General features: G+C 44.3%; 1 protein-coding gene across 1 annotated transcript in view; it reads left to right on the top strand.

Moving 5' to 3' along the window:
• Positions 1-1,560: 1,560 nt before the first annotated feature.
• Positions 1,561-24,755, top strand: part of SPSB4 (splA/ryanodine receptor domain and SOCS box containing 4) — a 285,152-nt gene continuing 261,957 nt past the window's right edge. The window contains exon 1 of the mRNA XM_053304454.1: positions 1,561-1,845. The gene's annotated coding sequence lies outside the window, so the exon portion shown is untranslated. The remainder of the gene's footprint in view (positions 1,846-24,755) is intronic.

Genomic DNA, 24,755 nt, shown 5'->3' with positions numbered 1-24,755 from the left:
CCGGCCACCAGGCACTGCCAGGCTCTCCCGGGGCTGTGGCTGCTGGTTTCTGCAGCCCTCTTGCCTGATGTCTCTGTGCCACCCACAACCCTAACCCTACCCCCCCACCAGAGAGGGAGCAGCGGCAGCCTGCTGAGTGTGCGGGGCGGGGCGGGGGGGGCAGCCTTCTTGCAGGCGGCGGCAGCAGCGCCCTCAGCCTCCTCCTTGCAGGCCTCTCCTCCGCGGCCGACCAAGCAGGCGCTGCTTTCCGCCCTCCTGCCGCTTGTGCCGGCGGCGTCGCCATGCACCCCACGAGCTCCTCAGCGGGCAACTGCCAGGCTGCTGCTGGGCGGGCGCCACCACCGAGGCCCTCGACTCAGCCGCAGCGGGCTTCCCGTGCTGAGAGTCACTCAGCAGAGCCGGCCCGCTGCTGACGGCGGCTCCGGGGCGCCCAGTGGCCGGTCAGGGCTCCGGGGTGAGGGTGGTCGCCCTCCTCCTCCTCCTCCTCCTGCAGCCGCAACTGGCAGGCTGGGCAAAGCAGGGCGCGGGGGTGGGCTGGGGAGCCCCGCCATGCCAGAGGCACGGCTGGCTGGCTGGCCAGGGTTGCAGGGTGCCCAGCAGCAGCAGCAGCAGCAGCAGCAGGCCGCTGCCCGGCAGGTGCCCCTGCTGGCTGGCCTTCGGTGGGAGCCTCCGCGCGGGGGGCTCCCTCTGGAGCGGGAGGCGAAGGCAGTCCTCGCAAGGCCTGGACTGCTCCGTCCAGCAGGCGCAGCGCGGCCAGAGAGAGCGAGCTGAGTCCCACCCCGCCCCCGGAGGAGGTGGCGCTGCCTGCTTGCTGCTGCTGCTGCTTCTGCTGCTTCTGCTGCCTCGGGGGCTGGTCGGGGCCTGCTGCTGCTGCCTGCCTGGCCCCAGCCGCACGCGGCGGGGGGAGCCCTGGGAGGGGGGCGGCGGCAGCCCCGGGTTGGGTCCCCCGCCTCACCCCACTGCCAGACAAAGGGCTGCTGCCTTGTCTTGCCTTCTTGGCCCCTTGCTCTCCCCCGCAAGGCAGGGGCCTGCAGGCTGACCGCTCGGGGTGGGGGGGCGGCAGGCTGGCCAGCGCGGCGCCCCCTCCATTTTGGCGCCCTAGGCAACTGCCTAGTTCGCCTTAATGGACGTGCCGGCCCTGGCTACAGGACCACTAGCGGCTCGTTCCAGCTGCTCTCTGAGATGGGTTTGGAAAGCAGGCAGATCGACATTGAGTGCGTCATGACTAAGTCTTCAGACTAAGTCTTCCGGGACTTCAGAGTTAGCCATGCCATTGATTTCAGTGGTGCTTCGACAAACGGACTGAGTAGTCTGCACGCTGCCCCAACCCATCCAGTCAGTAAGCTTCATGTTTGGAAACGTTCTGTGGCTGTGGCGCAAGGTCTAAGCTCTCCAAATGCCTGTACACTCAAATACAGACAGAGCTACTTAGGCATGCCTATGGGCTATTTGTGTGCCATTCCTTTCAATTCCACGAGGGATTTTACTGGCGCTAGGACCCGGCGGGAGCGCCTGGTGCCGAGCAGCGGCTCTTCCTTCTACTGTGGCTGATGGTGGGTGGCAATCCGAGCTTATTTGATGGGCAGCAGGGTGGAGTAGGAGAGCCGGGCAAGGTAGCATCTTTTCCTGTCCTGCCTTTGCTTTCTCCGCCTGCGGTCGTCCGCTTTGGGACTGGACCCTACGAGCGAGCGCGGGAAGAGGGAAAACTGGAAGCGGTGGAGAAGAGCGGCGGCGGGAGCCGGAGCACTCAGGGAGGGCAGCTGATGAAGTTCGCCGCCGAGCTCCGGGGGGCGAGCGGGTGAAGAGGGCGCTGCTCTCCCGAGGGCTCAAGTCGGACGTCGCGCGGTGAGTGCCTCTTGCCAGCTCCCCCCTCCCCCCTAGTTTGTCTGTCTCGGGAGGATCTTGCTCTGATCTGTTGCTGCTTTGACTCTCTCCATTCCTGGCGATGGGCATCATGTGGCTTGGAAGGCATTGGAGCTGCACAGGCAACCACTCCCTTTCTTTCCACAGAAGCCGTGGGATCCAAAGCCCAGCCCAGCGGAGGTAGGGCTAGGTAGAGGCGCCGTCGGCTGCCGGCTCCCGCTGTCCTTGAAAGTTTGGAGGCGGCGATGACATAGGCAGCCTCCCTGCCCTTTTAATAGGTGGCGTCCAAGGATGTTTTGGATTGGAAGACTGGGTTTTTCCTTGCGGTGGGCACACGAGGGTTATAGTTGATTGTAATGTTGTTTGCCAGTCTGGTGCATTTTCGCTGCTCATGATGAAGACCAAAGGTTACATAGGAAGCTGCCTTATACCGGGTCAGACCTTTGGTCCATCTAGCTCAGTATGGTCTACACTGAGTGGCAGCGGTTCTCCAAGGTTGCAGGCAGGAAACTTTTCCAGCTCTACCTGGGGATGCCGGGGAGGAGAGTTGGTCTTGAGATAGCATGCATGGATTGTCCTCTTTACTATGCAGAGTGCACCTTTGTTTGCATTTCAATAGGAGACTACATGTGGGCACTGTAAGATATTCCCATTAGGGAATGTGGCTGCTCTGGGACGTTTCAAGTACCCTCCCTGGCATCTTCAAGATAGGACAAGATTTTATTTTTTTTAATAGGACAAGTTTTTTTAATTGAACCAACAAACTACCAAAGCATACAGTACGTTGCCAAAGCACAATTATATACAAAGTGGTTGTTTGTACATGATATATCTACAAAGATTTACACACAAGGATTTGGAAACCCACAAGGTTATGAAGTATATGCAGGCAGTACTGTAACTCGGGGGTGGGAGATTTCAGAGATTCCTGTCTGTTACCTTGGAGAAGCCGCTGCCAGTCTGTGTGTAGACAATACTGAGCTAGATGGACCAATATCTGACTCTGTATAAGGCAGCTTCCTATGTTCCTCCTGCCTGAAACATTGGAGAGCTGCTGTCTTGAGTTAAAAAGCTGCATTCTGTTGGTGTTTTCTGTTTTGCTACTTAAAAAAAAAAGCAAAGCAAAAGCACTCATCCCATAGTCATGTTTTGTTTTAGTTTTGGAAAGTAAAGCCCTTTTGTGGAAAACGTTGTCTTGCAGCTGCAAAGAGAATCACAACCTCATTAATATGTGCCTTAAAGCAAATTGCCTTGCGAATGAACTCTGTGATTCTTTCACTGGAAATTTCCTTCACAAATTATGAGCTCATGTCACAGTATTACTTTTGGACAGGCCGCAAGATTATACTGGTACATTTGCTATGAACAAACACAGCCACCCTTCTGGAATGTGTCTCCCCTGCATCACTTACTTGGGATGGTCTTGTTATTTTGAGAAGTTGAGACCAATGTTGAACACAGTTTATATATGTATAAGCAATGGATCTTTAGAAGGAAAACTTTTGGTGTAGTTCTCATAGGTCCCTCAGTGCGAAAGCAGTAACTGCTGGTGTGCTAAGCTTTTGTATGTGGATGGGTGACTGGGCCTTGCATGTAAGTGAACAAAGGGAAGAAATGGTTTTGTAAAAAGGAGTGACTGCTGTAGGTGGAAATCGAAAAAAAGATGACATACTTTGGGGTGTGTGTGTATTTTATTTTTTATTTTTTAAGCAGAGTGGTCCAGAATTAACCTCATCTGTGGAATATGTCCTGGGCAGCTGATCATAGTATTTAAATGTAAGCTTGCTATAGTCCTCCTGAAATTTCCTGTTCTGACTTAACTGTTTAGGGATGGGGTGTCTAAAGAACAACTACAGTACATGGATGCAAAATGCATCATCCGACTGCAGAATTGCAACACTGCAGGAAGGAACATTGATACAACTTTTCTGGATCAGCATAGCAGTTTTCTCAAAATGAATGTAACTAGAAGCTTTGTTTGAACGTTTATTGGTAAACATATCCCTGTTTATTTTAGTGGGACTTTCTTTCATGAAAGTGCTTTAGGATCAGAGTGTAGAATGGTTTCAACCTAAGCCTGGGAGTCCTAGTTTCTTGGGCAGCTCTTAGCAATTTAGAGTTAATGTTTGAAGACACCATGATCTTTTTCTTGTGTGGAAAGGAATATACAACAACTTCTTACTTAGATGCAGATGTGTCTGTAGCTCTGACTAGGCTAGTCATTTAAATAGGCTGAATATTTTATAGTCATCAGAGCAATCTATTTGTCTTCGGTTTTTAAGATACTCACTCTCATGGACCATTGTATTTCCCAGTAACTGTCCAATGCATCTTGGACAATACAATGCACCTTGTACTGGCTGCTGAATTCTACCCAGCCTATCTCCTAGCATTTCTGTTATATTCACTTCCATTTTTGTTTCTGCCCTTCATGTGCCCTTCCTTTTCTCCCTATTCAATAGGAAGCTACTTACAGATTCTCTGGCGGCAGAATGTAGGAAGTAGCAATATTATTTAGTAAAGTAGTTTGTAGGAATTTGGCCAAAGGTATTCTCACAAGCAGTTTTGCCACAATAGCCACACTTATAAATTTATTTGTGCTTTAACAAAAGATTAAAGCACATAATAGCCATTCTTTTTTTGTAACTGTATTTTACATAATTTTTTTGGTCAATTACTATAAAACAGTTTAAAGTAGCAGCATAAGTTAATGGAAAAAAGCTATAATAAGCAAGCCTGAATGAAGAGGAAAGGGAGTTAACTAAATGCCAAGAACTTGCATGTTTACCTTTAATACTCTTGGTATATTCAGACATACAGACTTCATTTGAGAGACTAAGAAAAGAGGCACATTGTAGTCATATTTGTAAAATAGTATCTGGAAGAAAGACATTCTTTTATGAAATGAAAGTTTGGATTATTGATATTTTAACGTTGTCCAATCAGCCACTGAGCTGAAATAGTTAATTTCCCAAGGCAATCAGGTGTCTGTTTTACATTCCTGTAGTATGCTATACAGCAGTCTGTATATAAGAGAACAAGTTATATTTGGAAGATAGTGACAAGATCAATAGTTGGAGTGCCAAAATGCATATCTGGGCATGGGGTGTTCTTAACACTCCTATAAGGTAGAAAAGAAGTTAAATGGAGATTGGAGTTTAGTGCTTCTACAGTTCCTTAGTATTTCATGTTGTCATGAAAGACAGAATAATTGAGCTGATCTACTGAGGCTGCAATTGTTTTCATACTTACAACTAAATTATGTGGACCTTACGTCTGAGTAAATATGCATAGGATCAGGCTATAAGACTGTTCTCACATTATTATATTGGATGGGGAGGAGACCTGGACTTGTGGTAGCAAGCAGGACTTGTCCTGTTAGCTAAGCAGGGTCTGCCATGGTTGCATATGAATGGGAGACTTGATGTGTGAGCACTGTAAGATATTCCCCTCGGGGAGAGCAGAAGGTTCCAAGTTCCCTCCCTGGCATCTCCAGGATAGGACTGAGAGAGATTCCTGCCTGCAACCTTGGAGAAGGCGCTACCAGTCTGTGAAGACAATACTGAGCTAGATAGGCCAGTGGTCTGACTCAGTATATGGCAGCTTCCTATGTACAATAATCACAGTCGTTGTTCTCAATAGCTAATCTATTAAAGACAGATCCTTATGTTATCTGAGCCACACACTTATCAATTACATGGATGTTAATGCAAACAATTACATGCATGTTAATGCAAACAGATTGTTTAAATTTGGTTTAAGGACTGATTTGCATACAGTGGTGCACCTAGGTAATTTTGGTGCCTGGACCCCCCCACCCCGACCCCCTGCAGGGTAGGTGGCTCCTACCACCACCCTGCACCTGCCCTACTGTACCGAACTACCAACATTTAACTTAATTTTAGCCATCAGTGTGCATGGCCGGGGGGGCGGGATGGGGGTGAGCCGAGCAGGCCTCCCCATGCCCCATGGTAGCGGCGGTGGGCGGCCCTTGAAAACTGCTCAGTCCTTTGTGTTGGAGCACCTCACAGTTTTAAAGGGCCAGATGGGCAGGCCCAGTGGCCACTCCACCCACTGCTGCCACAGGGTGGGGGGGAGGCCTTCTCTGCTCACCCTCCACTCCCCCACCCCTCCAGCCATGCACATTGGTGGCTAAAATTAAGGTAAATTTTGGTGGTTCGGCATGGCAGGGAAGCAATGGGGTGGGCACAGGGTGGTGGCAAGAGGTCGTCCAGAGGCCCGCCTGGACCCTGGGAGGCCCCTTGGACCTTGGAGGCCATGGACTGGGGCCCCAGGGTCCAGGGGTAAGAATGTCTCTGTTTGCATAGTTGTGTTTTTAAAAACCTATATATTGGATTTGCCATGAGTTGACTGTATTAGAAGAGTGGGAAGTACTGAACCTGCTTTGTGAATTTTCTAACACATGGTGGTGAGTTTGTGGCCTGCTGTGTTCTGGATCAAATGTTCTGGGTACCAGTAGACGAGTCTCAGTCTAGGTCATACTGTGATCAGTGTATTCGTAGTAGTAGTAGAAGAATCTCCAGGCACGTGTATCCATGGAAGCTTCAGAGCACATAAGTCTAACTCTTTCCTGAACATAATATTTATCTTTCTAATTGGGTAATAGGATCGAATATGCCCTGAATAAGTCATAGAAACAACAGTTTGGGTGGGTTGTCTCTGCAATGACATCAGCTGCCAAGAAGAAGAAGAAAAAAACACCAAGCCTTCATTAACCCTTCGTTAATTCCTTTTGGCAGTACAGAATGAAACAGTAGCAAAAATAATGGGGACAAATGCTAGTGATATTGTTGTGGATACAAAAATGAAACAATCATGTGCATGCTAACTTATGCTTCAACATGGCAGTGTACAAAAATTACAAGGGGATGTGGGATGGTGAAATTTCACAGGGCACTTGATCTCCATAGGACTGAGAAGTACCTGGTGGATGGGGTTGTAGAACATGCAAACCGAAGGTTGATTCATTCCGCCTGCCATATTTCTGTGTTGGTTTGAGTTCACTATTTGAGTGAGAATTAAAAATGGCTGTGTTAAGTTGGTCTTCAGTTAACAATTTTGGCAGTCTTGCTCATCAGTTCTGTTAGTAGAGCACTACTGAGTCCTGGTGTGGTGTGCAAGTTTTCATAATCATGGGGTGAGGGGAGAAGTGGAGTGGTTCATTCAAATTTTCCCTTTGAGTTTAACTGTTTTGGTAGTATTTAAATTACGTGTGACAGGCCAGTTTGGATGAACCATCCAAAAGTTATGAAAACTTGAATGCCGCACCAGAAAGAGGAGCAGAGTATGGATGTTTCTATCCCTAATCGTGTGGGTGAAGCCGGTTTGGTGAAGCCAGTTTCGGTGTATCATGTAAGCTGACTTCTATTTATTATGGCTTAGATTGTAAGAACAGCACGAGATACTCCACTTGTGAAATGATGCTTTCCAACCTCCTTCTACAGCAAGGAATAAGATCCTGAGGATCAGGGGGACTCTTGGGAATGATGGAGCAGGGAAATTGAAGGAATTTGAATCTCTTATGCATTAGTGGAATCATCTTTCATCCTTTATGATCTACCTTTGGATTCAAGCCTCCATTTTAACCCAACTTTCCTTCAGGAGCTGAAGACAGCATCCCTTGAGGAAGGTTTGATTGTAACTGACCCAAAGTCTTCCAGAGAGCTTAATGGCTATGGACCCAGGTGTCTCTGTGCTAACTTCAGTTCTGTCCACTATGACACACTGACTCGGTTTTCTTTACTTTTTGTGATGCTAGAAATGAATAAACAAGGCAACTCATGTTCTGATGTGCTCAACAGGAATAATGGAACTCAGTATATTTTCTGGGAAGGAGAAGCAGCAGCACAGAAACCAGAAATAGCAAAGTGCATAAATACTGTAAGAGTAATTTTCATCTATAATTCCACCCCCCCCCTCCAAGATAACATGCTCTGAATTTTTCTGGGGTAATTCCATTGACTTGGATGGGACTTTGCTGAGGCAAAAGAAAATACATTGATGTGGTAATTTTGTGTAGGAATGTTTAAGAATGTGTTTTACTTGTGAGTATTAGATATGCAGACTAACTGTGCTGGTAAATAAGAACATAAGAACAGCCTTACCTATGCTGGTAAATAAGAACATAAGAACAGCCCTGCTGGATTAGGCCCAAGGCCCATCTAGTCCAGCATCTTGTTTCACACAGTGGCCCACCAGATGCCACTGGTAGAAATGATTTTCTGTAAATTTTCCTCCTTCTTTCTGAGCTGCACATTTCAAGGGTCAAGGCAAGAATGTGGGATGTGATGTGAGTGACTGCTGGAGGAGGGAAAATCCCTAGAAACCAAGTGGAGACATCTTCTGCTCAAGAAAGGTGTTCGTTTGGTGTCTAGGACAACCAGCGCATCCAACACTGCTGTGGAGACTCCCATGACTTTGGGGTAACATTTTTTTGTGGGTTTAGGGGACCACAGGGAAGAAAAGAAAATGGGAAAATATTGTCAAAACATAGCTTCACCAGTGCATTTTATCGGGATCCTACTATTGAAAATATTTCTAAAAATTGTTTCACACATTCAGTTGATGGTCCAGCCTGCTGTTTTATTTTTATTTCTGATGTTAATTTGTTACATGTTGTGAAATGCTTTGTCACTTTATGAAACTATTGTTATGTTATGCTCTTACATGAATCAAGGCTAAAATAGTTGGGCCCAAAGATTTGGCTTTTTAAGCAGACACCTCTGCAGTAGGCACATAATAGTCTAAGGAGTACTGACAATACTGAGACAATTGCTTAAATGATGCTAATGTATTTCATTATAGGTGAGCTATTGTATATTTGTACACAATTCAAAGCCCTGCACATGGAAGAAAATAAATTGCTATTATCATTGAGGAAGCCCCTGTATCACAGAGTTCTTCATATAGGTCAGAGCTGATAAGATCACAGCATATAAGTAGCAGCATAATCTTTGTGAAGCCATATGTCAGTTTTCAGGGCAATCCAATATTTGGCTCAGCTGGACATTATTTTTCAAAATCTCCAAGTCATAGTTTGCAAATCAGTAATATTTATTTATTCAGTTTGTATACCACCCGATACAAAGGCTCTATACATGCTTCAATTCTTCTCTGCTTTCCCTACATGCATTCTTCCCTACCTTCCATGATTTGCAATAACCATAGCTTGTTATTCCATCAAACTAGAGATTTGCACGGAACTGGAGGGGGCCAGTTCAAAGGCGGGGGGGGATAACTTTAAGGGTGGGGGAAGGTGCACTTCCCCCCATTCCCCCTGCCGCCCTGTCTACTCCTTGAACCGGTAGTGATTGGAAGTAGCGCATGTGCACATTAGCATGCACCTGACATGCACATGCACACACCCACCCAATGTGTGCATGTGCTACTTCTGGTCACTTTTGGCCCTAGGAGCGGACAAGGCGACAGGGAGGTACACTGCCGCCCACCGGACTGGTTTTCCAGCAAGCGCCAGTGGGGGAAACACAGTGGCGGGGGGGGGGGTGAGTGCACCCTCCCCCGCCCTTAAAGTTATTCCCTCCACCTTCAGGTTCTCTGAACCACCCAGTCTTCAAACATAAAAGGGCCTCTGAACAAGTTTGTGCACATCCATAATACAAACTCTTCTTACTGGGAGAGGAGAGCTGGTCTTGTGGTAGCAAGCATGACTTGTCCCCTTAACTAAGCATGGTCTGCCCTGGTTGTATATGAAAGGGAGACTAGAAGTGTGAGCACTGGAAGATATTCCCCTCAGGGGATGGAGCCGCTCTGGGAAGAGCAGAAGGTTCCAAGTTCCCTCTCTGACTTCTCCAAGATAGGGCTGAGAGTTCCTGCCTGCAACTTTGGAGAAGCTGCTGCCAGTCTGTGAAGACAATACTGAGCTAGATAGACCAACGGTCTGACTTAGTATATGGCAGCTTCCTATGTTCCTATGTACTATGGATGGTGCAAATTGGGAGCCAATGTTTCTGTGGTTTGGAAGCACACTTGGTTTTTTGTTTGGCAACAATAACTGATGTGTGCTGATTTTGGATATAAAGGCAAGCTATAGTTATTACAAATCTTGGGAGGAGAAGGAAGAATGGTAGATAAGGAAGTAAACCTTGTGGTAGGCTCCTACCCTAGGTAGCTGAGTAACAGAGCCTTGAAAAGAAATGGTCTTGGTTTCAGTCACTGGCATCTCCATGGAGGCCTGAAAAAAGACCCATTTCTGAAACATTGGAGAACTGAGTCAGACCATTGCTCCATCTAGTCAGTATGGTGAATACTGACTAGGTGGACCACTAGTCTGACTCAGAATAAGGCAGCTTCTCACATGTCCATGGTTTGCACATGGTTTTGTGATATTTGTACACTGCCCAGAGCCTCTGGATGGGGTGGTTTATAAATGTAATAAATAATAATATTTGGCACACTGCCTGTGGAATGCACTCCCAGCATATATATGCAGTTTAGGCACGCTGTTGGCCTTTAAGAGAACCCTAAATCTTATCTGGCCTACCAAGGTTTTAAAATTGTTTTAAAGTATTTTAATTGTGTTTTTTTAATGGTTTGAAATTTTTTTAAAATTGTTTTTATATTGTTTTACGCAGTATGTTTTAAATTGTGTTTGTATTTAGTTTTTTAAACTTCTTGTGCACTGCCCAGAGCCTTTGGATGGGGTGGTCTAGAAATGTAGTAAGTAAATAAATAAATAAATAAATAAATATTTGAGATGAGTCTCTGCTCCATTTTCACTCAGAGCCAGGTTTTTCTCAGGACTGAGAACTCAGAAAAATTATTGAACCATCTTTACGTCTAGCCTCCTTATTTCACACCCCAAATATTCCACTGTCTGCCGAGGACAAATGGGGGACCCCTTAGTGTCATGAGCTCAGTTTCTTATTCTTCAGAGAAACTCCTGGTGAAGGAATTGATCCCAACAAAACAATGCTGAAAGTGGGACGCAACAGATAAAAATGAAGAAAAAGACAAAAGCCTGTCATTGTTATTACTATACTCTCAATGTTGGAGAGAAGAGAAAACCTGTCATGTTACCTAGATTGCTGTTTCTGTTATCTCCCTCCCCAACCTCTCTCTCTTTCTTCCTTACCTTTGACCATTTATGTCAGTCCCTGATGTGTTATATTGCTAAAGCAATGAAACTTACTAGATGACCGGATTAGTCACATACCTCTCAGTTAATCTGGGCCAGTCAGTTATCTCTCAGCCTAACCTATCCAAAAGAGTTGTTGTGAAGATATACACAATCATGTACACAGCTGGGCTCCTTGGAGGAAAAGTGGGATATAAATGTAAATAAATAACTCTGTGCCCCTCTTAGTCCCAAGAGAACCAATGAGTATATATGGCTCTGTTAAATAACGTCAAATAAACTAATGGACTTGAAACTTAATTTGTTCAATTGTTCTGAAATAATATCATTTGAAATCCAAACTCTTGATGAGAGACCAATACAGTGTTTGTGGGATCTGCTAATCTTGATGCTGCATCTCTATGCGTACCAATACATACAGTACAAACAAACAATTGTGCTTCACAAGGACATTTTGGCAGGAGAAAGTTTGTTTGTTCATTTATTCCAAAAGCATGGAAACCAAAAGTCAATGGGACTGAGGTTCATGAAGTCAATTAGACAAAGACAGCTTAAAGGTAAAGCAGTGAGTTTATCCTTGCAATGATTGATCTGCATGTAGTTGAATAAAAGTAGGTATTGATTTGGTCCATTTCTTTCTTCATTTCCCTCCTATAATAATATTTATGTGTATTGGATCTTGTTGCAGAATGTGAGCTATCTGCATGGTTTTATAACAAACACCAGTGCAAGGTTTAAGACAACTTTACTTGTGAGACAAACGCTTAGAGATTGGTACAGAACTTAGGAAACATAGGAAACTGCCATATACTGAGTCAGACCATTGGTCTATCTAGCTCAGTATTGTCTTCACAGACTGGCAGCGGCTTCTCCAAGGTTGCAGGCAGGAATCACTCTCAGCCCTATGTTGGAGAAGCCAGGGAGGGAACTTGAAACCTTCTGCTCTTCCCGGAGCGGCTTCATTCCCTGAGAGGAATATCTTGCAGTGCTCACACATCAAGTCTCCCATTCATATGCAACCAGGGTAGACTGTGCTTAGCTATGGGGACAAGTCATGCTTGCTACCACAAGACCAGCTCTCCTCTCTGAACTTGCTGGCTCACACACAGGAACAGGAAGGAGAATAGAAAATCCTAGCTACCCCAACCAGTACTGAGGAAGCTTCAGTGCCCCCTCTGGCTTCAGGTCTATCATTGGCTACTAGTTGGAGGGCTAAACGCCACCTCAGCCTCAAAGGCAGGATCCCTCTGGGTACCAGTTGCAGGGGAGTAACAGCAGGAGAGAGGGCATGCCCCCAACTCCTGCCTGTAGGCTTCCAGCAGCATCTGGTGGGCCACTGTGTGAAACAGGATGCTGGACTAGATGGGCCTGGGGCCTGATCCAGCAGGGCTGTTCTTATGTTCTTATAGCATATTACATGCATGCTATACACTGTAAGTTAGGCTGCAGCTGATGCATATCCCAACACCCCTTCTCAATAGCTGAAGCATTAGCATTAGCCCAGTAAGTTCATTACCCTTGACGGCCTACAATGCCTCTCTGACAAAGGGCTTTGTAAGAATGTCCGCCATCATGTTCTCAGTTGGACAATACTGCAGGTCTATGAGTCCTTGTTTCTGTAAGTCTTTCAGGAAGTGATACTTCACATCTATATGTTTGGTTCTAGGATTAACTCTCTTAGTTTGTCCAAGTGCAATACACGCTTGATTATCTTCCAAGATTTGTGTGGGTTCTTTTGGACATTGACCCAAGTCCATCAATAGTTGTTGTAGCCAGATTAGTTCTTGAATAGCTTGTGCAGCTGTGATGTATTCTACTTCTGTAGAAGAAAGCACTACTGAAGCTTGTTTTCTGCTGGCCTGATAAGTCCTCCTCCAAGCAAAAACAGGTAACTGCTGGTAGATTTCCTATCAGAACTGTCTCCAGCCCAATCTGCATCCACATATCCTGTTAGGTTGTGTTCAGAAGTTGCTGGAAGTTGTAGCTTAAGGTGTAAAGTTCCTTTTGGGTAACGTATTACCTTTTTCATTGCATTCCATTCCTTCTGACTTGGTGTTGAGACCTTCCTGCATAAGATCCCAATTGCTGCACCAATATCGGGTCGTGTGACAGTGGCAATGTATAACAATTTCCCAATAACTTCTCTATATTGTTGGTTGTTTGGCAACAATGTACTCTGTTCTTTGCTCTCCTTTACTTTAAGTAACTGGTTTCCATGGGAGTACTTACTGCCTTTACATCTTTCATTCCAAAGTCCAATATTATTTCTTCTATTTTTCAGCTTTGACTAAGGAGGTAGCTCTCATCATCTTCTCTCTCTATCTGTATTCATAAGTAGTGTGTTAAGTTTCCCAGATCTTTCATTTCAAATTGTTGATCTAATGCTCTCATTATTCCACTGTCATCGCCTTCTTGTTCAAAACATAACAGTTTTACATATCAGTTTTATCAGGTTTAAGACAACTTTACTTGTGAGACAAACACTTAGAGGTCAGTACAGAACTTGCTGACTCTTACACAGGAATAGGAAAAACAGGAACAGGAAGGAGAATAGAAACTCCTAGCTAGCCTGAGGAATCTACAGTGCCCCCTCTGGCTTCATAGCAGATTACATGCAAGCTATACACAGTAAGTTAGGCTGCAACTGTTGCATATCCCAACAGATCTAACCCAGTTTCTGATTGTACCGGTAGGGTGCTGGTTTCTTTCTTGATTGTTAAATAAAGCTATATATATTGGTTCACACTATTATACACATTTTAAATGGAAGCTTATTTTCAGATGCCCTGCTGTTTTTATCTTGGATAGGGATGTGCATTAACCAGTTCGGAGGCCATTTTAGAGACCTCTGAACCAGTTCGAATGCCGGGGCTGGTTCGATGTTTGAAGGCCCCGGGGTTGGCACTTTAAGGGCGGGAAGAGGGCGCACTTACCCCTCCCACTGCTTTTCCCCTGCCGGCACTGTATTTTTCTAAAAACCTTGGGGGCAGCAGTGTACACCCCTGCCACCCCGTTGCCCTCATTGACTGGAAGTGGCCAGAAGTACCGGGCGAGCATGTGCACACACCCGGCTGCTGTGTGCGCGCGCACATGCAATGGGCGCATGTGCGCCCTGTACTTCCAGCCACTTCCGGCCGATGAGGGCAATGGGGCGGCAGGGGGGTATACAGCCGCCCCAAAGGTTTTTAGAAAAATATCGGTCCTGCGGGGGGAAAGTGGCGGGAGGGGTAAGTGCACCCTACAACTATTCCAAAATATTAACAATTACAAAATAAGTTTAATAATTTATTTATTTAACATATTTTTAATAATAGTAAATTGTATTTGTTAGCCGCCCCATAACAAATTGTTCTGTGGGTGTCTTGCAACACAGCATTAAAACATCAAATAAGACACAACACACAACACTACATTCCCCTCCAATACAAAATGCAAAATACAATGCAAAACAATTTAAAACTGTTTTTATATTTAAAAAGTCAGTTTTAAAAATCAAAATTTAAACTTAACCTGTGAATAAATATTTCTTTCTTTTTTTTAAAAAAACTGCCTTATTGTTGAACTTGTGAATTATTTTGTGGGGAGAGCATTTTGGCTGAATATAATGTTATAATTATAATCCAACAATACTGTATTTGGAGACGCAAGGTTTGGAACCTCTGTTCTAGTCTTACAGGCTTAGTGAGACCAAACTTTAAGTTCAGCCTAAAGGGAAGACCTACCTAGGGAAGACCTCAAGAAATAGCAAGATTCTAGCATTCCTCCTGCTAACTTGGCAAAAGAAGCATCTTTCAAAGTGGTGATTATCTTATAATAAGCAGGGGGAAAGCAACTGGTCTTGTTGATCCCAGCACTGCATTCCTCTAGTGGCTGTTGCTGATATCTATGTTGTGTTTCTTTTGAGATTGTGAGCCTTTGGGGACAGGGAAACGTCTCCTTATTACTGGTTTTTAAATGTCAACTAGTTTGAGAACTTAACAACCAGGAAAACCTTCTCTTACCCTGCTTAGAATGAATGGTACGGAAATAATAAAAGGAACTTGAAGTTAGTTGCAACCTAATGAGGCTTTGTTGCTGCTGGACAACAATGGTCTGTGTGTGAAAAGCTTCTGCCTGAACATCAGACTATTAGTGCAGGCCTTCTCTGCCAATCTCTGCTGCTCCACATCTTCTTCTTCTTTTGAGATGGCTCACTGGGAAATCGAATTTCCTTCATATACAGCCGGAACATAGAGTAGCCCTCACCACTGCTTGTAAAAGAATCTGAGTACCCAGTTATTGAACCACTTTATTCTGAACTGGTTATACCACTTTTTGCTGTTTTGTTTTAAGGGTTCAGTTCTGATTCAGGTCAAGTCAGCCTTGAGGTTTTAGATTGAGGTTCAGTTTTAGGTTGAGGTTCAGTCCCTATCTGAACCATGTTTGTGGTTTGGCTTGATTTCCTGGCTTAAAATATATGTCCTTAGGCTGTCTCATTAGCCCAGTTCAGACATTATACTGTGTGTACAGATGTATGTGCACTCATACATATGTTTGTGTGAATGCCTCTACCTCTTTTTAAAAGTATTACCTTTATTTTAAAAGTACTCCTCTGCACTCTTCAAATGCATGGTACAGATAGGAAGTGTACTTCTGTACCTCTGTTCAGCATAACATGTGAATGACTTTACCTGTGTATAGATCTGTGCCTGCTTACACTGTATATTCATTGTACGAGTGTTGAACATAACATGTGAATGGGACTTTAGTCTTGGTTTCTCTTATATAAAAAAAACTAATGATGATTTCTCTTTTTACCTGTTCAGTGCAGGATATAAGCAATGCAAGGTAGGCAAAACACATTGATATTGTGATCATAGAAATATGATGACATTAGTCCTTTGGAAAACTGGAAATCTTCTGATAAAAGATTATGGCATAAATCATTTAGGGAAGCTCTCCTGCACAAACCCTGTTGTAATGCTAATACCTTTGTTTTGAGCTTTAGAAGCTACCCAACCTTAAAATGCCACAGGTACATCTGCCTCCTAGTTCTTTGGCTCTGGCAAACAGGTCCAAAAACTTGGAAATGAGTATTATTTAAATCCCCATGAGTAGGCTTTGGGCATGGTTTTTGGAACTGCTTCCAATTATAAAACAGAGGAGACCTCTATTCCTGCTGTCTTGTAGTAATCCAGATGCCAAACATACTTCATAACACAGATTGAACTTTCACGCTTATGTTTTATCTGCTCACAAAGGAAAAATTATCTCCAGCAGATGCATTTCTGTAGTCAGTGTTACAGGTACACTCTGCCACTTCCTTTTGTTGGTAACTGATATATAGACCTGGGAACTCTGTGGGTTTTTATCTGTAGCAAGAATAGCTTTAACCACTTGATCTAAATAAATTCTGTGTTTGGGATTTCATTTCCCCCATTTCAGCTCTTTTGGTTCTGAGGAGCTTCTTCAAAACAGACAGATTTTTAAGATGAACTGCATAGATTATTTTTAAGGGATCAGAAGAACTTCCAGCAATTCAGTTCTCCTTAAAACAGATGATATACCAGAGACTAAGGCAAAGCCTTCCCACAGAAATGAATTGTGGAATTCTCTGCCACAGGATGTGGTGACTGTCAGCAGCCTAGATGGCTTTAAGAGGGGTTTAGATAAATTCATGGAGGACAGGTCTATCAGTGGCTACTAGTCTGAGGGCTATAGGCCACCTCCAGCCTCAGAGGCAGGATGCCTCTAAATGCCAATTGCAGGGGAGCAACAATAGGTGAGAGGGCATGCCCTTGGCTCTTGCCTGTGGGCTTCCCAGATGCATCTGGTGGGCCACTGTATGAAACAGGATACTGGACTAGATAGGCCTTGAGTCTGATCCAGCAGGGCTTTTATGTACTAAAAGAGTCTGTGCAGTAGCACCATTTGAAGTAGCAGTGCCCACAGTTCTCCCCACAACCAATATGGTGGCTGTCTAGCTGCTCTGTCCCCAACTCTACTTCAGGCTATATGTTAAGCAGGGATGTGCACAAAATTCACTCTAGATTCAAAACAGATTTTAGGATGCACCCAGAACAAATAAAGAGGAATGGCTTTCTACGTGTGTGTGTGTGTGTGTGTGGTTGTGTTTTTTTTTAAAGAAAACCAAATACAAAATCAAAACATTGTTGTTAGTGGAATGCCCTAGTCCCTCATATGAGATTTCCACTTGTTGCTCAGAAACTTTTTTCAACAGTTCATATGTGTCGTACATTTTGTTAAAGAACCCATGGAGTCAAACTGGGCACTCTAAAGAAAGATGTAACTAACTGCATAATATTCTTTCTAAAGCCAAAAGAGCATTGAATATGTCCACTTGTTAATCAGCTGTACAGATCTCTGTAAACACAGACTTTTGTGAGTGACCTGTTGTTTGCCTGTTAAATTTGTATAGAATCGCACTCTAAAGGCCTACTGTTTCAGTCAGATATGGGAAACATCTGGGAAGTGTAAAGTGATGCATATTGGGGCAAACCTCCCCATATTTACACTGATGGGTTCTGAGCTATCAGTGACTGGCCAGGAGAGAGATCTTGGGTCATGGTGGACAGCTTGTTGAAAGTGTCAACTCAGTGCATGGCAGCTGTGAAAAAGAAGAATTCCATACTAGGGATTATTAGGAAGGGGCTTGAAAATTAAAATACTAATATTATTATAATGCCCTTATACAAATGTGTGGTGAGGCCACATTTGGAGTACTGCATACAGTTCTGGTCATCGTATCTTAAGGAGAGCATTACAGAACTGGAAAAGGTACAGAAGAGGGAAACCAAGAAGGAAGGTGCCTAGAGCACCTTCCTTATGAGGCAAGGCTACAGCATCTGGGTGCCTCTTATTTTATAAAAGAGGTGACTATGGGGAGCCAAGATAGAGGTGTATAAAATTATGCATGGAGTAGAGAGAGTGGAGATAGAGAAAACCTCCTCCCTGTCTCACAACACTAGAACCAGGAGTCATCCCATGAAACTGAAGCCTGAGGATTTTAGGACAAACAAAAGGAAGTACTTTTTCACACAGCACATAATAATATGGAATTATCTGCCATGGGATGTGGTGATGATCACTAGCTTGGATGGCTTTAAAGGGGGCTTAGACAAATTCATGGAAGACAGGTCTATTAATGAATACTAGTCTTGTGGCTATAGGCCACCTCAATCCTCAGAGGCAAGATGCCTCTAGATACCAGTTGCAGAGGAGCAACAGCAAGAGAGAGGGCATGCCCTCAGCTCTTGCCTGTGGGCTTCTCAGAAGCATCTCATGGCCCACTGTGTGATAGGGGTGTTCAAAGAACTGGTTTGTCCAGTTAAGTTCAAGTCCAAACCAGACTCAAACAGAACTGGGCATGTTTGGGTATGTGCGCGCACACACACACACACACACACACACACACACACACACTGCTTGGCTCTAATTGAAGCTGGTTCAGGAGTTCTTTCTTTTTTTATAAGACTCACCACCTCCAGGGGGTGCAGCTGTGGGGGGTTTTCCAGTGGTTCCCCCTCCCCACACTGGCCTCCCTCCAGTATTGAAATGGCCTGGTTTGGGTGGTTTTGGGCCTGGGCTGCCCCCCTCTGTACTTGCCATGGCCATTTTGGAGGTGCAGCTCAAGAATAATGCCATCTTCATGATCCTGGTCCCACAGATGGCCATTCCGCATGTGCGGCAGCCTCCAAAATTGTTGCCACCAGTTCACAGAGTCCCAGAACAGGCCGAAAACTGCTCGAACTGGGCCGTTTCAAGACCAGGGGAGGCCGGCAGGGGGAGGGGAAACTGCCAGAGACACCCGCCTCCATGGCAGTGCCCCTCGGAGGCAGTGAGTCCTTAATTTTTTAAAAAATATTAGAGCCCCTGAACACGCCCCAAGCTGATCCGGGGGTGCTGTGAGGTTGGGTTGGCTAGATCTTGAGGGCAAGCCAGACCAGTTCATCCCTACTGTGTGAAACAGGATGCTTGACTAGATGGGCCTTGGGCTGTTTGCATTAAAATCAAAAACACATAATACAACAATTGGGGAAATAAACATTTAAGCCAGATTAAAATTAAAACTGAATAGATATCCTTAAAAGCTAGGCTAAAAATATGGGTCAAAGGGCCTCCTGAAGGCCTCCAAGGAAGATAATGCTGTTATATCCATGGGGAGCACATTCTGCAACCCAGGGAGACAACTGAGAATGCCTGATCCCAAGTCACTACCGGATGAACCGGTGACACCCAAAGATGGACACCACCTGATGATCATAATGAGTGGCGAGAATATTGTAGAGAAAGGTGCTCTCAAAGGTAACCTGGGCCTAAGCCATTCACGGCTTAAAAGGTAATAGCCAACAATTTGTACTTTGCACAGAAACTTATCTGCAGCCAGTGCAACTGTCTATCCCATCTTGCAGATTATGACATCCAACATTGAGCACTTCTGTCTTGCTTGGATTCAGCTTCAGTTTATTATACCTCATCCAGCCCATTAATGCCTATAGGCAAGTATTTAAGCGGCTAATGCCATTTCCTGATATTGATGACAAGGAGAAATAGTTTTGGGTGTCATCAGCATACTGATCACACCCAGCACCTGATCCGACCCAGTGGTTTCATGTAGATGTTAGAAAGTATTGGTGACAGAATGGAGCCCTGTGGGACTCCATATAGTAGCTCCCATTTAGAAGAGTAACTGTCGCCAAATACCACCGTCTGAAATATACCCAAGACAAAGGAGTGGGAGGACTGTAAAACAGTGCCTTCTATCCCCAGATCCCTCAGGCAATCCAGAAGCATGCTAAGGTTGATGTATCAAAGCCACTGAGATTTCAAAACAAACAAAAACAGCAGAGTCACACTCCTGTCAATTCCCTGCAAAGGTCATCTATCAGGCTGACCAAGGCTGTCTCAACACCATAGCCTGCCCTAAAGCCAGTATGAAATTGTTCTAGATAATCAGTTGTCTCCAAGACTATTTGGAGCTAATCAGCCTCCACCTTCTCAATTGTCTTACCCAACCATGGGATGTTGGAGATTGGCCTATAGTTATTCATCACCAGGGGATCCAGAGTGGTCTTCTTAAGAGGTCTAACCACTGCCTCCTATAAACAAGGTAGTGCCCTGCCCTCCCTCAGTGAGGTATTAATGATATCAGCTAGACCAGTTGCAAGGATATCAACCTCCTTGCAAGATGAAATCAGCCATGTCAGGCAAGGATCCAACGAACAGGTGGTAGGCCGTACCGCTCCAAGCAGCGTGTCCACATTCTCAGGAGTCACAAACTTAAACTGATTCAATCTTGCAAGAGGGATTGCTAGATCCCTCCCTAACTGGCCCTGCAGAAATACTGGAGTCCAGATCAGCCCAAATGTGAGATATTTTATCTGCAAATAACTAATTGAATATGTCACACTGAGACATTGTTTCCAGAAACAGATTTGAAAAAGAAGGGGCTTGAGTTAAACCCCTAACAACAGCTCTGCTGGACACGAACTTGCAGACACAATACACACAGAATAAAATCACTTCCTTGCTGCACGTATTGCCACAGCATAGGCCTTCAAATGGGCTCTATGCTGTGTCTTATTGAATTCAGGATGAGTTCCCCTCTATTTGCTCTCCAGTCATTTACCTTGCCTCTTCAGCTCCCATAGCTTTTCCGTATGCCATGGAGCTAATTTTGAAGTGGGTTGGAGAAGATGCTTAGGAGTGATCAGGTCTACTGCTCTTGTAAGTTTACTGTTCCAGGTATCCACCAGGGCATTGACATAATCACCAGCAGAACCAGCTCTAAACCTCACCAAGGCACTTTGGAATCCTGCTGGATCCAACAGCCTTCTTGGGCGGACCATTCTTATAGCTCCACCACCCCTGCAGGTATCAGCTGAGATCAACTTTAACCAGGAAGTAGTGCTTCCATGACAATGGTTAAACTACAGGAGACCTCAACTATGGAACACCCCCCTGATACAAGCAAAATACCAAGTCCAGCGTGTGCCCAGCAACATGTGTCGGTCCTAAGACTGATTGGGATAGGTCCATAGTTGTCATGACCACTATGAACACCTGAGCAGCACCAGACAAGCCAGTCCCAAAATGGACATTGAAATCATCCAGCACCAAAAACCTAGATAACTCCAACACCAAATAAATCTTGGATATAATAATAATTTCAATGTGACAATTTCAATTTCAAAGTTACCCCTGCTAACTTGGCAAAGAGGTACCTTTTAATGTGGTGATTCTCTTTATTTAGCAGGGGGAGAGTAACTGGCCCTATTCACCCTGAGCACAGTACCTCCAGTGACTGTTGCTGGTGTCTATCTTATGTTTCTTTTTAGATTGTGAGCCCTTTGAGGACAGGGATCCATCTTATTTATGTATTATTTCTCTGTGTAAACCGCCCTGAGCCATCTTTGGAAGGGTGGTATAGAAATCGAATAAATAATAACAATTAATAATAACTCAGCAACCAGCTCTGTTAGCTCAGTTAGGGAGTCTACTAGGCACTGGGGTATTAACTATGTATTCGTTTCTAGAGATGTATTTGAAGCAATAGCCAGATTTAACATCATAGCTAGGCCAGAAAGTGACCATTATCCTTTAGTATTAAATTACACCTTCATGAAGCAAGATATGAGTTCTAGAGTTATGCCCTTTACACAACAGGCCACTGATGGGACTCCCAGAATCAAATGGAATTCCCAAATTAATCAAGTTTTCTCCGAATGGTTTAACTCGAAGAACGGAGAATCACTTAAGGAAGGGCTGCTGGATGCACTGATTAAAAGAGACCAAAATGCCCATATTCTTGAAAAGTATGAAGTTCTCACAAGATCAATTAAATCTCTACTAACTAAAGATCATCACGCCAAACCTAAAAAGAAAACTGGCCATACCAAAAAGTGGTTTGACCAAGAATGCATAAGGACAAAAAAGCATCTTGTCATGCTCTCAAAATATGCTATTCCTTGCCCGTCTACACATACACATTTAGAACTGTCTAAAAAGAAAAAGGAGTATAAAGCTCTTCTTAGAACTAAGAAATTGATTGCAACTCAGAAGGAATGGCTATCTCTGATAGAAGCAGCTAGGAAAAATGATTTAACAAATTTTTGGAGGCTGATTTCATTATCCCAAAATAAGGTAAACTCTGAACAGGCCTGTCCAATTGCCCCTGAATTATGGGAATCACATTTTCGGAAACTTTATAGCAACCACACATTTAAACCCCAGATTGACCTACATATAGATACTTTACCTTCCTGGCCTACGGTCTCCACCTATGAGGTGGAACAACTAATTATGCAGCTGAAGGGTGGAAAAGCACCCGGGAACGATTACATCCCTCCAGGACTATTAAAGGCTCATATAGACTGGTGGGCCCCAGCACTGGCTCTTTTGTTCACCAATATAGACCAAACTGCACAATTCCCTCAGGAGTGGGGCTCAGCCATGGTGGGCCGATCTATAAAAGAGGCAATAGGGAGGATCCCTTTAACTACAGGCCAATTAGCCTTTTGAATATAATAAGTAAATTGTACGCCAAACATCTGTGTGTAAAACTTTGCTCTTGGATGGAGCAGGAGCATATAATCCATGATGAGCAAGCAGGTTTTAGACCGAATAGATCGGTTATGGACCACTGCTTAATTTTACAACAACTTGTGGACAAACAAGTTAGGGTCCATAAAGGACCACTGTTCGCCGCTTTCGTGGACCTTAAAATGGCCTTTGACTCAATTTCAAGGAGTCTACTATGGACTAAATTGGCTAGTACATCTATAGATCAAAGGCTTTTATTATTGCTCATCAAGCTCCATGAGAACTCCTCTTTAAGAGTACATTTGGACACTGCCGGCAATTTCACCAATTCAATTCCAATAGAGAAAGGTGTGCAGCAAGGGTGTGTGTTGGCCCCTTATTTATTCAATCTGTACATTAACAATCTGATTAATCGGCTGCAAAATGTTGATATCCACGCACCTAAATTAGCCAACAAAAAGATCCCGATCCTGATGTATGCGGATGACGCGGTTATTTTATCTCAAACCAGGGTCGGGCTCAAAAGAGCTTTACATGTTCTAACATCTTATTGCCGAGAGGAACACTTGACGATCAATTATAATAAATCTAAAATTATGTGCTTTAAAAATAAACCAAGGATATTTACATGGACCTTGGATGGACACAAATTAGAACAGGTCAATCAAATAAAATATATTGGGGTGGTTTTTCAACAAAATGCTGGGAAAGCGGCACATATGAGAATGGTAGCTGACTCAGCAAAATGCAGTGTGGTGGCAATTAACAGATTTTTCAGAACGCAGGGAGCAGGTTTCATTCCTGCGGCTTTAAAACTGTATTCAGCAAAGGTTATCCCTCAGCTCTTATACGGGATCCAACTGGGATCTTATGAGAACTTTGACATGCTAGAAAGAATTCAATCCGGCTTTTTGAGAGCTATCTTTGGGACTACAAGATGCACCTCAAATGTAACACTGCGCATGGAGGCCGGCCTCATAAAGATCGAATCTCGTGCCTGGCTTTTAATTATTTACTTTTGGTTGAGAGTCCACCTACGCCCGGTGGGCCTAATTCCTCAGTTTCTATCGTTAAACCCACAACCGCAGTGGTGCACTGTAGTTAGTAAAAAGCTTGCTGCTCTAGGAATAGACCCTGAACAACTCCTGGAGTTAGATTTGTCAAATGCGAAAAGAATAGTAAAACAGCGTTTGACAGATATTGAATTGCAAAATAACCGGGCCTCTTTGACAGAATTCTATAAAGGAGTAAGAACTAGATGGGATCTTTCACCAGCAAATTATTTGTCCCATATCACACTCAGCAAATTCCGGTGGGCATTTACAAGGGCAAGAACAAATTCTTTTCCCTCTGCATTATTAGCCGGGAGATACAATGGTGTTCCCTTGGAAGAACGCTACTGCAGATGCGGCAGTGGGGAAATAGAATCTATTGAGCATATTCTATTATCCTGTAAATTACATAGGCAACCAAGGGAGCACTTAATTTTACCTCTGGTCTGTAAACAGACAGATCGATCTGCTGAACAACTTGTTAAATTCTTACTTTCTGATGAAAATGTTTTAAATTTTAACTCCGTAGCCAAATTTTGTTATATTGCTTTTAAGATGTATAATGAGAACCTATAGAGTTTTCTATAAATTGTTCTGCTGTTTGCATGCATGGATTGTTTGGTCTAGGACCGTAAATAAAACTTGACTTGACTTGAGTCTACTAGGCACTGGGGTGTACCACCAACAGAATTCTCAAACTATCCTGTGTCTCCAACCTAAAGTACACACACTCAATATTACTCAATTCTCCCACAGGTATCCTGGTAAGCAGGGGCGTAGCAAGGATGGAGTTGGCCCAGAGACAAAATTTTAAAATGGGCCCTCCTCACTGAAGCTCAGCCCATGAAGTAAAGAAATCTTAAATGAGGCTGAATAGTGGTAACAAAAAACATTGTGTGTGTGTGCCACAATAGAACATCATCCTAAATTATTTTTTAAAAGGTTGTGTAAATTGTGGACGATGCAAGAGAGAGACATGTTGTTCTGGTAGCTCCAGGTCTTAACACTCACATCAATTTCAGAGGATGAATATAACTGAAGGAAGCCTGGGTGGGTGCATGGCTGGGGGAGTCAGTCATGTGACTTGCCTCTGGGAGGGCCCCCCAAGGCAGTGGGCCCCCAGACAACTGTCTCCCCTTGCCCTATTATAGTTACGTCCCTGCTGGTAAGGGAGATGTTATTCT

Source organism: Hemicordylus capensis, chromosome 3 (assembly GCF_027244095.1).
Source record: "Hemicordylus capensis ecotype Gifberg chromosome 3, rHemCap1.1.pri, whole genome shotgun sequence".
NCBI lineage: Eukaryota > Metazoa > Chordata > Lepidosauria > Squamata > Cordylidae > Hemicordylus > Hemicordylus capensis.
This window is presented reverse-complemented; position numbering and strand designations above follow the sequence as displayed.